Source organism: Wyeomyia smithii, chromosome 1 (genome assembly GCF_029784165.1).
Source record: "Wyeomyia smithii strain HCP4-BCI-WySm-NY-G18 chromosome 1, ASM2978416v1, whole genome shotgun sequence".
In the NCBI taxonomy this organism is placed as follows: domain Eukaryota; kingdom Metazoa; phylum Arthropoda; class Insecta; order Diptera; family Culicidae; genus Wyeomyia; species Wyeomyia smithii.
The window spans coordinates 65,381,908-65,396,429 of record NC_073694.1 but is presented as its reverse complement, the minus strand read 5'-3'; the positions used below and the strand labels follow the sequence as shown (position 1 = coordinate 65,396,429).

The window sequence follows — 14,522 nt, the reverse complement described above, 5'->3', positions numbered from 1 at the left end:
TAGTTCGAACAATCAGATTACAGTTTTCTGCATTTGGACGGGTGCTCAAAAGATTTGCCAATTGATTGCTAGATAAATGACAGAAATCGGTTGGAAACTGACTGAGTTTAAAACGTTTGGAATTGGACAATTTTCGTGACGCTCTCGATGTTTTCGGTTTTGAAATTAGATCCCTGTATTGAAGTTGGGTCCCTGTATATGTTGCCGTAAGACGCATTCTACGTCAAAACATAACCAATAACCATAACCAATAACCAATAACATAATAACCATTTTGGAAGGTGACCTCACAGGTCACCTTAGCATTCTAAGGAAGTTTAGGCTAATTCTTTTAGTAGTGTCTGATTAGATGGAAGCGAAGCCCAGCATAGACGTTCAATACAGATTGATTGAAACAGATCGCTTAATGTGAAATCATGGAGAACCGGGCATCATCTGTTTCTACACGGATGGTTCAAAAATCGGATTCCACTCTGGATCAAGGGTTTACGGATCTGGTATAAAGGTTACTATTTCTCTGGGTAAGTAGTCAACCGTCTTTCAAGCAGAGGTATACGCAATATACACCATTGCTATAATATGTCTAAAGTGCAACTATAGCCATGCGAAAATCGGAATCTTTTCAGACTGTCAGCCACTAAACAAGTTATCTGCCCCAACCTAGCGTTTACCAAAAGGCTCCTTAGTTTACGCATCAACTACGCATCATCACGGGAGATTCAAATGGAATGCTAATGCATACAGAGACGCTTTGTTTATCGCGTCCTTAAAAATCGCGTTTAACTGTGGTGCATAGTACAAAAAAATGTGAAATTCGAGTGATAGAATTTTATTTCAGTTGTACATACAGTTTATCGCTCTGCAAATGGCTGTCTTAATAGCGCAGTGTTGTGTTGGTGACATTTCTTAAACGCGTTCGTGTTCATGCGGAGAGTGTATTGTGTCTAAAGTTCATCGCAGTGAAACCTCTTCTTTAGTGTTACACTGTACATATGCTTGTCGAGAGCGGGGGCCTAGCGTAGTTGGTAACGTCTCCGCCAACCACGCTCGACGCCTGGGTTCGAATCCCACCGCCGACATAGGTGTCGATGGTTGTGAGGTGGCGTGATCCACTCACAACCAACCCAACTGGTCTAGATTCAATTCTAGCCGACACCGGGAGATTTTCTGAGGCGAAAAATCTCTGGGATCACGCCTTCCATCGCATGAGGAAGTAAAGCCGTTGGCGCCGGTCCGTTAATCAACGGGTCGTGAGTTAGGGTCCTGGGTGGAGTCGCCTCCCCGGGCGTCGGTGATTGGCACAACAACAGTGGCGGAACTAGACCGACGGTAAATAGGCGAGAATAAAAAAAAAAATATATGCTTGTCGCGGATGGCAAGTTCTGCTGAGAGGCAGAAGCCGAGAGAGCGGCAACTGTAATCATGGAAACGGTTTGTTTGTGCTCGGGTGCGAGCGTGGTGGCGTGCTTGACTCACTGAATGCTGCTTCGGTGTCTAAGATAAGTGCATGCATTTACAGACATGTTTATTTAAACTGCTGGTGGCTTTCGCCGACCTGAATCAAATACTTATTTTCTAGTATCCGCGTGTGAGTTTTATCCTATGATTATGAGGCTAGATGGCGCAAATCGCAGCGTTTTATTATATTTTCTCATTGTTGATATTCATATTTATTACCTGAAAAAAGACGCGTACCGCACAACTTGTTTGTCTGTTTCGCAAATTATTTTATTGTTAAAATGTTTTGAAGTTTTGAAATTAAAATTTGTTCGATTACTTTGTTTTAATATTAATTGTTTTTTCTTTGCTGTTTATGACTTCTCTGGCTTTTGAATGATAATTTTTTGCTCCAATCTAAATTTTTGCTATATATTCATAGACGCAACACAATTAATTTAGGACGTTTTGATTTAGGTGTGTGCGTCTCCTTTTTTCCTAAATTTATCTTCTTGTCTTTTAATAGGTATTTTTTGCGTTAACGATTGATATCATGGATGCGACCATACCCGCGTTTGAAAATAATTTTCTTTTCACAACTCGCATTCAAATATAAGTCACATGTCAAATGAGATGAAGATAGCAACTGAATACCGTGTAGTAGCCGCTTCAAACAACGTTATCGCGATATATATTAAATGTTCACAGTACTGTTTTTATCATTAACTATATCAACTTTATTGATTCTGAAATAACAAAAAAAAAAGAAAGATAGGGTTTGTTTTAAGTACAGTGATTAATCGTTTAAGTTCGGTTTGCTGTGACTGGTGATCTGGAGATTCGTATCGCGTAGCTTATTCTCACAGGACATAAAATCGGTGCCTGCGATTCAGCTCGTTGATTCGCGGTTAGCTTTCGAATCTGACGATTTATCACTTGGTTTAAAAAATTATTCTTCGAGCGCGGGATTTGAAAATATCTGATCGTATTGCCTACCACGGCGAATCCTGATCTTTCCTACCCCATCATACTAACACAAATACCCTTCCTGTGACATCCGTAGAGATGCAGAGGTGAACTCGGTTTCAAAACAACGTTTGTCGAACTAACAATCCTCTCTCTATTTTTCTCCAACGACTGTAAGGACGTGACCGGCGCCGTTTATGATCTTTCTAAAGTGAGAGTTACTGAATTGTTGTACATTGAAGATGGTATAATATCCCAAAAACTATCTATTTGGTTCTCTGTGCAACTTCACTAGCTCAGGTCAATCACGGAGGTGCAACTACGATATGTAAGGTCGTCAATGCTCATGCTCATGCTCATGCGCATGCATCGACTACGCATCATCACGGGACTCCTCACTGGACTGTTCTGTTCTTTAGCATTTAAAGAAAATCGGCAAAGTCATAACCGATGCTGAACCTGAGAGCTTTGCGCAATTGCTTTGCTTCAACTAATTTCGAAGTTACCTATTACTGCATTGGCATGGAGTAAGAATCCCAAGACGGTCACTGGTGTCATCAATCATGTAGCACCGAATTGAGACACAGGTTTGCAACCAACTATCTCAACTCCATCAATGAGCTCGAGCATCTTGTAATCTGTGTAAAGCAATCAGGGCCAGCTACAATAAATAACCATTGTCGCTGTGGCACTTCTGTTCTGTAGCAAAAAAAATTAATCATAGATTTTGAAACATGTTTTTGTTTTAAAACGCGTTTCAATTTCAGAACAAAAATTTTTTAATCTATATTTTTCAACAGATTTATTTTATATCATTTAGGTAAATATTACCAAGCTCACAAAGTTTCACTGGAATCATGGAAGGTGCTATCAACGGCTAGGTGAGTTGGTATGAAATCCCTCATTTACTGGTGGGTATTGATCCTCGTTCATGTGTATTTATAAAGTCCCCGTTTGATCCCCGGTGCAATCAATTTATGTTTCGGGCCAGTGCACTTTCCGGTGCAAAAGTTTTCACTACTAGGCGAGCACAAGTGGTGATGCTGCATGCTGCCGAAACTAGAAATGATCTCCGTGCTCGCTCGCACACCGCCAGCAATCCCATTTACGTGACGGAATTACGAATATCACCTGCATTAGTGAAAGAGAGCAGAAAATTAAATAAGTGAAACCACACTAAAAGACGAAACTTTTAGCTAAGCACATAGCTGGGGGACGGGAAGAAAAAAGTTGTTCCAATTTCGCCCCTATCCCCGCTGACCTTCATCTACTACCCGGCCAGTCAGTAAAGCTGCTCAGTCTGGAAAGTAAAATAAATGAGCATATTTGCCACGGTGGCTTCGTTTCAACTTTATCATGTTCGCAGCAATCCACGTTGCGAAGCAAAGTCGGCAGTGGCCAGCATTTCGAGGTGGCCAACTATTTTCCGGAATCAACCATTAGCGTAGGTTGGGTGCGGGAAGCGTTCTGACGCTTATCATTTCCCCCTCCTAGTTAACGCTTACGTTTGAGGACATTTGCTCGGTCACCCTGAACCATCATGCCGTTTGACTCTTCGCATCGGTTGGGGATGAAGTTTAGCGCTTCGAATGAGACTAAAAGAAGCGTAGAGTAAAAGATAAAGGTACTGGGAAAATGCTAAGTTGCTAACCACCCCGAAGCCAAGGCATACGGTAACTTCACTCACAAAGCATGCAATTTCCTTCGTAATTCCAGACAGCGGAAACAAAACAACAAATCGTTGTTGCTCGGGAAAGTTCCTAGGAATACACCGCGAGGACGGAGTAGTAGCGCTGACTTGATCACAACGCACTCTTACATGTTGGTGTTCTGCGGAGGCTGGTTAACCTGGAATCCTGCACAAAAAGCGGGAGTGGTGGGTTGGTTCGTCTCCGGAGTCGTCCTCTATGATGCAAATAAATACCAAGTTTATATGTAATGTCATTTGCTTCGCGGTTAATTTTACGATGTGCGCATTTGTAATGCATCTTTTACTGCAGCGTTTGATGGGATTGTTCACTTGAACAAATGGCATTGAAACGCTAATGAAGTGGTTGGAGTACTGAGAATGCAATAACACTGGGTATAGACTAGTAAGCAAGTAAAGCTGAATAGTGCTAGATTTTTTTTATTGTATACTGTCGACCTTCAAATATTATACCAAGTGCTTCTACTTCTCTGGAAGGGATAATCATCTTTCCTCGAACCGCAAGTTCTGTAGAACTTAATGTCGTTCTTAAGTATGTTATATGTTTTATTCACTAGCTACATTCCTGTTGGTATCTGGACGTGACATGCTTCAAATTATTTTTGTTTAATTTTACGATGGACTGAAATTAAAACGTTAATAAATATAGATAAAGCCAACACCAGTTTTTAAAGATACTAGCTTTTTACTACATGCCGAATTCAGTATCATCCAAATGCAATGCTCAAGAGCAACAAAAAAAAAAAAAAAAAACAGCAGAGTAATACGATTATCCTAAACCCCGAAAGTAACGTGGGCAACAGTTATTATGAGGGAAGAGCAGCATTGCATTCATAAATGCTCTTATCGTTCACACATTCGACTGCATATATGTAAATAAAGCACATACGCTGTTGGAGCCACATCGATACACACCTGCTTCAGATGTGACCTCGCAGCAGCATCCGTTCTGCAGATTACGTATAAGCTTCCTTTGCCATGGAGTCAGCAAATCTCGTCGAAGGGATTTCGAGCTTCTAAATCACTCGAAATGGTGGTGGCCCAAAGGTAGCCGGCACCAGTAGACCACCCGAACTTTCTATCCGTCGATTCAACGTCCCTGCCATGAATAAGCAAACGCATCAGGGTTACTCGTGCTTGTCCGCTAGATGCGGTCTCTTCCGGTGATCCGATTGCTTCTCGCCACAACGACAACAAGCAGCAGGAGAATATGCTAGAGCCTCTCGAATCGCAATTCTTGCCAGGTTCGGATTGATGCAAGAGCGGGCGTTATTGTTTCGCCAAGTCAAAAGAAGGCAAATGCTATACTAACGTTTTCAGCCAAATCGACGTGAGCAGCATGCTAACCCTGTTTGTCCTGTTTGCTTATCAAAAGCATTCGATCGTGATTGAATCGTTTTGTTTGTTCGTAAGAAATTCAGCCTCGTTTTGAATTGTTCGAATGGAAAGCTTCTGTTAGTTACATTAGTTGGACCGTCTGTTTTTCTGTCGTTGTTGGGATATTTTCAATGAAATGTACACGCAAAAGTTCAAGCCTTAACCAACTAATGTGTCTTCTCATTTCGCACAACTTTTGCGTTATTTTTACACAAAAGAAGTGTGAAAAGCACAACGCAACAGTTGTACAATAAATACATTGACATAGATTGAGAGCAAAATATGTATCATATAGATCATATACACAGCACTTTATTCTTCACATCGAATGTATTAATGGCCGCTACCTGTGGAGTAGTGCAAGCAGCAAACAAAAATTTATGAACGGTCAGTGAACAGGATTATTAGAACCTAGGATATTAGAACTTTTATGCGACCGATTAATGGCGATGAATTCGGTCATTTAAAAATATCAATAAATAATTTGCAAAAAATAATGAAAACACAGTTTTGCTCAAAACGTTTCGTATACACCGTTCGCAAAACCATGTTTAATTCTATAAACCCACCGTAGCGTTACTAATTTCTATGGCAACCAAGGGACTGGCAAACATGTTTACTCTTTTCGCTCTCTGATACCACTCTGTTTATTTCGATGTTGATTTTGGAATACGAACAATTTAGAAGCTTTAATAAGACATTTTAATAAGTGGTATTTGGCGTAGTGAAATGCGAAATGCGCTGCCTTATTAGAAATCGCGTATGTGCTCGTCGAATTCACTCGATCAAGAAGAAAACGGGCTTTCAACACACAGGTGAATCTTACTGTCTTATTATTAAACTATCATTTATTTAATGTTATTAATTGTTCCTCTAGACATTCCCTCGAATCCAGACCGTCGTGAAAAGTAGTGGAACATTTTGTCATTTTCCGGAGCAGTTAACGAGCGCACATTGGAGGAGATAGGAAAGTACGCTAGATTATGCTCACGGCATTCTAAGCCAAGTGGCTTCCGCATAGAAAAAGGATGGACTGGATTACTGAAGGATGCTCCTCCGGATTTATTTCTAAACGAGATGGAAGAAGATAGCTACCAACTTACATCTGTTGTGAATGTCTGTTTTGGAGAAGCAACGCAGTCATCGATTTCTCAACATAAAAGGTTTGCAAAGTTCGTTCATATCTCTCTAAGATTATTGTATCATATTGTTACAGATTTCAATACGCCGTTGTCATGAATTTGGAACGTACAAGCCTAGATTGAGCAGTAGAAGCTCTACCTATATTTCATTGGCAGTTGACAAGTGCTCTGCAACGAATAATCGATTGATATAACAAAATTTCCGATTAGGAAGCAAAGTATTGAAATTGAACGAAGTTTTGAATGAGCTGAAACACCGGAAAATCATTTTGCCTTTTGCGAAATTTTCCTAGGTAGATGTAAAATTATTTTTTAAAAGTACTATCCATCCAATTCATCTTTCAAGTAGTTCATTTATTATTTCTTTATTATGTAGAAATGTTTCTTTTTAATAATGTTTTATTTGATAATAAATACGTTTGTTTTTCCCTACCTATAATTTCGAACATCGTAAGAACCAGCCATACTCGAACAAGGTTAGAGATTTTGCGACAAAGTTGGGCTATTATTCACGAAAGGCATACGAATTTGTGAGAAATACGTTCGAAGATATTCTCCCGCATCCAAGAACTATCGTCAGATGGTACCCAAGTATCGATGGTAATCCTGGATTGATGAAAGAAGCTTTTCTAGTGATAATTGTGAGTCCTTTTAGATTGTTTCCGCTTAAGAGTAAGATACGATGTGGGTATTTCGCTCAGTGACCATCGGTTTAGGCGGGTTGAAAGTCCGCCTAATAGAGTTTTCTTCGGGAGACCTAAGTAACGACCCCAAGCTGGTGAGTAAAAAGCAGCAAGAACGAAGTGAATTGTAACAAGTCAATCTTCGTAAATTTGTCATATGAAACTCTACGCTACGAAAAATCCAATTGTTCCAGTTTATAAGTTAAACATGATGACCATTAAACCAGTATACCCTAAGTATGAGATGCACAACGTATTCATATCATGTTCGGCTACCTTCTCATCTTTACTATTGCACAATAGCTTGCAGCGGACATTCCCGGCCTTCCGAACGTCGAAAGGTGTATTCGATCGATTCGATCACCTCGTGAAACCTCTTCCAAGTTCTCACTTTTGTTGACAAGAATGCCATTTTTTGGTAAGCAAAATTGCAGTGAGTAATACTCGTACGGAAGCATAGTATGGGCACTGGTCATCTTGACTGCCTCGTCTATTTTCTGTCCCTTCTTGAATTCCGCTGTTGCAACACCGTGAATATAAAACGCGTATTCAGTAAGACAGTTGATCTCCAGAACTAAGCCAACAATGTTGCCTGTTGCTGCAAAGACATACGGCTATGGATTAGCTTGTTCACCATTTCGTTGTGCAATACGGAGATTTAGTCGAAATTCATGTGATACTAATTTATATGATACCTTGCACAAAACGGAAATAAATAGTATGCTTTTTATGGTCGAAAACTACAGCAGAACTGATGAAAGAATCGCGTAAATACATTTGAACTAATTATTTGTTATTTTTATTGGTAACGATAGGCAAAATTGACATGGTGTGGTAGCTGACAGCTGTGCCGATGGCAACACTCAGCCGTCACATGTGACCAAAGTACATTGAAAATAGGTTTCAAAATACTTTGATATATGACATCCCGCGTAATCAATAACCATTCAACGTGCTTAACAACCTATTCGGGCTATGGTCCCGACTATATCGGTTATTGTTAAACTGTATAAATTTTGTTTCGTTTTGGTTCCTGTTTATTAGGGATAAATGTCGTTTTAGTTAAACATCAGCATCACGTCGTTCTGCAGTGCGAGTCTTTGTATCGTTAGTAAAAGTGAGAAAAATGGCTGACGAACGCACGAGAGATTTTTTGAACCTTAACAAATTAGGCCACCTCGTCTCGATTTTCGACACAGCGGCAATTACATTAAATGACTTCAAATATCTGGCTGACAATAAAAGTGAACTAATCGCATTACTCCCGGTCCTGCGGGACAGAATAGATTTCTGCAACGCATTGAAAAATCTAACTTCCGATAAGGCAACGCAGGCAGACCTGGAAAAACCTCCAAGTCCTCGTGAGGTAAGTTCAAAGATTACCATTATCGTTACCTTGGAACTTTGAAGCTTATGTAAATGAAACCTTTTCATTATAGACCCTGCCTGATTGAAATATGCGAAAGATACGATTCCGGCCAAGAATTTCTGCAGATATACCGAAGAGATGGAAATAAGGTTTACACTGCAACCTGCAGAAAAATGATTCAAAAAGCGGTTGTAGAGCACTTTTTCCGGCTAGGGAAAGGCCATACCGGGTGCAAAACTTTTAGCGAGATGGCTGAAATTATAAAAAAGGAACTACCCAAAGAAAACTTACGTACGTGGTACGTCCCATCAACAAACAAGAAAGCAGCTACTGGACTACTGTTTAATCGCTACAGATATTTGCAAAGGGTCGATAAACGGTTTTCGGAAAACAAACTCGAAGCAACAACTGAGAAGACTGAGTCCACTGTTGATGAGTGGGTATTTCTAGACGAAGCAGATCAGAATTGTTGTCTCGGTAAGTTTAATATCAAATTACATTACAGATTGGCCTGATTGTTGTATGTAACTTTTCAGCCGCTAAAATGCTTCTGAAGGACATTGGAATATCCCATAAAGAGGAAATTTTGGAAGCGTGGGTCAGTTGCTACTCTCTCCGCCGCCACGAAGCTCTAACAGGAACTCTAAGACTGGGAAATCGTAAGTCATTTCGAAGACGCTATATCGTTGGTATATATTTAAAAAGAAATGAAAAGAGAAACATCTAGAAATAATACATCGTTTTCCATTTTCAGATTAATGTAGATTTCAAGACAATTCACCCTGATGCAACAAATTTTCATGAAATCGTTCCAAAATTCCTGAAACGTTTCAGATACATTTATTCGGAGTACAATTCGTTTGTCAACGAAGACAAAGATGTAATGGTGACAGTGGCTAAAGTTTTGGCAGCACCTGTAATTTGGGTAAAATTTTCAAGAGTTTTTCAATAATTTATATTTTTCAACTGTATTTTTATTCTAGACATTGAATGTTTTTTAGCTTTCTATTCACTGCCTCTGATATTACGCCAATATTTCGTTGTAAAAGGACCCAAAAAATTTAAACCAACGCTACGGGACTGTAGACATAGTTTCATAACGCATATAGAAGTAAGTGTGATAAATTTTTAGTTAAATAATGTAAACTGTATGACGACTACTACTTTTAAATTACAGAGTGAAGCCAAAATTTCAGAAACTATTGCTGAACGCCGTATGATTGCAAAAGCAAGAGCTACCACCATTCAATCGTACATAGTTGCAATCGGATTAGATATTAGTTCCATAACCAACCACTTCGTTATTTTGGACAATCTAATGTTCAAATGCACAAGCATTGTTGCTGCCGTAGATATGCTTTTTAAACTACACGCAGTTTTCCACCTTCAATACGCACCGGAATGCGACTCTGTATTAAAATTTCTACAGATTTTTTTTTATAATATTAACTATTGCGATGAGAGAATTGACTCTAATGTTTTGGCATTCCTCACGGACCTAGATAAGGACAACTGATTTTAAGAATTTCATCCTAATTCATACTATCGTAATGTGAATAAAGATGGTTTAAATTCCACACAGCATAAAACTTCGAAATATTACACATTACGTAAAATGTTTTCTCATTAATTTTCAGTAGCCATTAAACGATGCGGAAAACCGCTTTACATGGCATTTGCTTGCTTTCGAGATCTACGACGCAACCCAAAAGTACGTTTTGCTTGTTTTTCGAGATTTATGTCTTTTTCCTCACCTGTTTAAATCTCATTGGCTCAGATTTGCGAATAACTTTCAATCAACCAGAGGGGATTCACTGCTGTCAAATTTCATATATGTGTGCGTCATCGCAGATCAACTCTGGTCCATGACGTTTGTTGGTCCATGACGCTGTAACTAGGAACAATAATGGGGGAAAAATCACTGCACAACACATTCGTGAAAGTTTTCCGCGGTTTCTCGAGTTTTGATAAAAAACGTTTTAATTCTATAATATTTCACATCGATCAGTTTCGTGACCAAACAGAACCGAAACCAAAACAAACGCCATATTGCCGAATATGTTGGTTACACGATGCTTGACAGATAGATCCCCCCTGCAAATAACGCTGGGCCAAATGCAAATAATAACATAACAATCTGGCAGTCACAATCAAACCGCAATGTTGACGTGCTCAATCTATTTGCGTTTTGCTTCAGGTTTATTTTTATGTTTATGTGTTTAAACTGAAATCAGACCCAAATACAATGGAAACAAAAGTAAAACCAACGAAGATACTGCTTAATAACGTCATCCAAAGGCATAAAAATATTGCTAATATGCTAAACAAAACGAGTCCACTTTTGTTGAGAAGATTTTCTAGTGTTTCAGTTAACGATATTCGCGGATTGGTATAGTTCTTGTGAAATCGTTAATATCTTGCTAAATTGTGGGCACTAGACTGTGGAGCTGGTATAGGACAAGTCAGCAACAATGTACTGATCCCGATGTTTGCTAAAATGGCCCTGGTTGTCAAATAGCAGAATAACTCGCGAAATTCTCATGGATTGAATCAAAATGAACTGACACTGGAGGAGGACTTTACTGCCGGGCCGCATGATGGGCACGACCGATTTTTACTGATGGTAATTTTATATTTATTCCATTTATGTTCTACTTCACAATTATCCTTTCCGTCCGTATTCAGTTTCATTTTAAATGGCATTGACATCAGAAAACTAAAGATGATAGCTGAATAGTAGAATAACTCTGCTTGCTAACAACGTGTGTGACGACATTGCAGGTGAACAATGAACAAATTGAGTATATATTTATTCTATTTTTACTTCCTTTTACTTAGATTTTCTTCTTTTTAACTTTCGATCGATATTTTTTATATTGAGTTGGTCAAAGCTCTATCGCAGGACAGTTGAAAGAAAAATATTCTGCCTGAGCGGGTGACTGTCCCACGAAATGCGGAATGTTTTGTCACTTTGAATTTTGATTAACAACAAGCTGATGATTCATTTTTGTAGACAAATAATTAAATTTTCAGAATAGTCTTCAAGTATATTTTTATGTGGTAAGAAGAATAAGTGATGTGTCTTGTCTTGCGACGCGTCGTGTAAGTAGCCTCCCTATTGTCCGAGTGTTTTCGATGGATTTTAAAATAGTGATATGACTATCTCGAAACAGTGTTTGTTCCAATCTAAAATTGTTGGTCTATATCGAATAAACGCCTATTACATTGATTTGGAAATAAATGACTCCATGATTTTTCTGAGTGAGAATGAAAGAAAAACCTGTTTTATTATCAAAATAGGTACCATCATTAAAAAAATAAGATTGTAACGGATTGTGGTGCTTAGTCGAAAAGAAATAACTCATATTTGAAGTATTAACACTATTTTTATTTTCTACTTCCTTGACTGACTGTGCTGGGTTGCCAGAATTTTTGTTCTATGATATTTACCACGCATTCGATAGACATAACATATTTAAATTTGATTTTTTTTTGTTCTCTTCAGAGGATGACCAAAAGGAAACAGCATTTTAAGTTTTCACCATAATACTGACAACCTGTCTTATTTTTTAATGCTTAATTGTCACGTCAACTCAGCTCGACCGTTAAATTAGTAAAGGCATATTTACACTTTACTAGTTTAGCACTTTCACTAGAATTGGTATCACTTTTCTTTGTTTTGTTTTCTACCGGGGATGCCTTCAGTTGATTCTTTTTCAATTGCGGATATCCTACTTAAAGCAATATATAATCAATCCACACATTCGTCGCTGAGAGACAATTCGCGAGTTTTCGATATTCTATACCAGAAGAAGATAACAAGAACGGAGAGATTCGATTCAATAACGTTTTATTTAGGTTACTCTAGTATACGGTAACGCAATTCAAATTAGCGTACGTAATGTATCGTACCAAATTGGCGTTAAAAAATTCCTACCGGAGAAACAATCACGGTATAGCATAAGTATTAGGTTAAGTATATATCTAGTTTTCATTTTTATATAGTTTACATCGGTTATTATAGTATTAAGTGTATATAATGCATGGTTAAGAATAGTGAGGTTATAATAAGTGTATATAGTGCATGAATAACAATTAGTTCAGAAAACTCACGTTTAGTGTCCTTTCGTGTACATATATCAAGCCAATCGGTAGTGGCGATACTACTAGCACTCTTAGGCAGCAGCGTAACGCTATAATTTAGAACTATATTAGATTTTGCTTACTTTTATAAATACCGCATGTTCCAACCGTACTTTAGTTCGTAAGTTCCAACCGTACTTTAATTCATAAGTTCAATTCACAATTTAATCAATGCGCTCACAATTTTATCTGTTTTCACTTAGTTTTAATAAGCTTTAGTCGCCGCACGTTTTACTTAGCACCTTCAATCGTCAGTACCTTTTTTTTTTCTCTCCCGTCCTTCCGTTTCACTGACGTTTTGTTGCCTGGTCATTGGCGTGCGAACAGCTGGGGGCACTTCGTGCCGCCAAAGCAAATAGAGTTAAGGTACCTACCGTCGCTGTGCTTGGTTGAGTTGACGCGTCGCAAATAAATGGTTGCGACAACGATGCTGAAAATGGTGTTGATGGAGAAGCTGCTTTTCTTGCTGTGCTGTTATCAGTAGATCGTGGACTGGTGTTATTGTTGATACTTATCGGTTTATCGGGAAGCTGCCGAATGGTAGGCAGAGTTTCCTCCACCGGTGGAACTACTGTTAGCGGAGCTAGCCGCCGCTGTCACTGTTGCTGATGAAGACGAGGACAGCGGCGATGTAGGGGCTACCCCAGCAGTGTTGGGCGCAGTCGTGGAGCGTTTGTTAATTGTTTGTGAATCTTTTGCGCTGTCGCTCTGTGCTCATCCATACTCTTCCGTGCCTGGTCGGTAATGTCATCCAGCGATTTTATCGTTTGGGTGAGGATCTCGTACGTACTGGTAGCTGCCGAGGTGGCAAATTCTTTTACCGCTGAGTTTAATTTTCCTTCCATGTGAGCGTTTCGTACACCGAAAGAGAACTGCCAAAGGTGAGATTGATCGGCTTCAGTGTCATTTGTCGTTTCCCCGGATCGACAGTGGACTTTTCACTGGTATCGCATACGTTGAGGGAACCAATGAACTTTTGAGCTCACTGCCGGAAGTACCATTTGCCATTTGTAACTAACCAGCTGGTGGGTGTGCAGGATTCCATCCACAACCCGACGCTCGACCACGTCGTTCCCGATAACTGCTGATTGGGTTGGGGTGTTTGCGCCAAGCTGCCTGCGCCACAGTTTTCCATTGGTGGTTAAATACATGCTCGGAGGTCCAGATTTTCATCGTGAAATGTTCTTTAAACGTCCGCAACTTATTTCGAAGCAAAAGATGAACTGGAGTAATTTCCTGGATTTCAGGACACACACACGCGGAACCGGTTTTTCTATCGGTCAAACGAATAATCCGAGATCGGAGCTGAAAGAAAAACTTTTGCGACGAAAAAACGGAACACAAAAACCGCAACCGACTCGTTAAAGCATCGGTCAAACAGTGCAAACTTGCAGTCAGTGTTGCCACAGGTACAGATTTAAATGGAAACATACAGATTTTTTTTTGTTTTACCTGGTACAAAATTTGTATGGTACAGACTACAGATTTCTGTCCGAAAGTACAGACGGGTACAATTTTGTTTAGGTATCCATTTATGAAACAGGCATTTTTCTCTCTCAGTTAACTTGAAATCACTCGAGATGCACCTCTTGACATGAATGAAAACGAAACAATACGTTTCTGTAAAGTTCGATGTGGAGGGCCAACTCGTTCTTTTATTCAAGATTTTGTTGCTGTCCTGCTGCCTCTCTCGGCAA

General features: G+C 39.3%; 1 long non-coding RNA gene and 1 pseudogene across 1 annotated transcript in view; both read right to left on the bottom strand.

Moving 5' to 3' along the window:
• LOC129733342 (uncharacterized) overlaps nucleotides 1-13,103 on the bottom strand; it is a 47,940-nt gene extending 34,837 nt beyond the window's left edge. The window contains exons 1-2 of the long non-coding RNA XR_008729459.1: nucleotides 12,939-13,103; nucleotides 12,796-12,875 (exon numbers count right to left, since the gene is read on the bottom strand). This is a non-coding gene — a long non-coding RNA (uncharacterized LOC129733342). The remainder of the gene's footprint in view (nucleotides 1-12,795; nucleotides 12,876-12,938) is intronic.
• A 360-nt stretch (nucleotides 13,104-13,463) lies between these two features.
• On the bottom strand, nucleotides 13,464-13,998 carry LOC129716791 (protein slowmo-like; annotated as a pseudogene).
• Nucleotides 13,999-14,522: the final 524 nt, after the last annotated feature.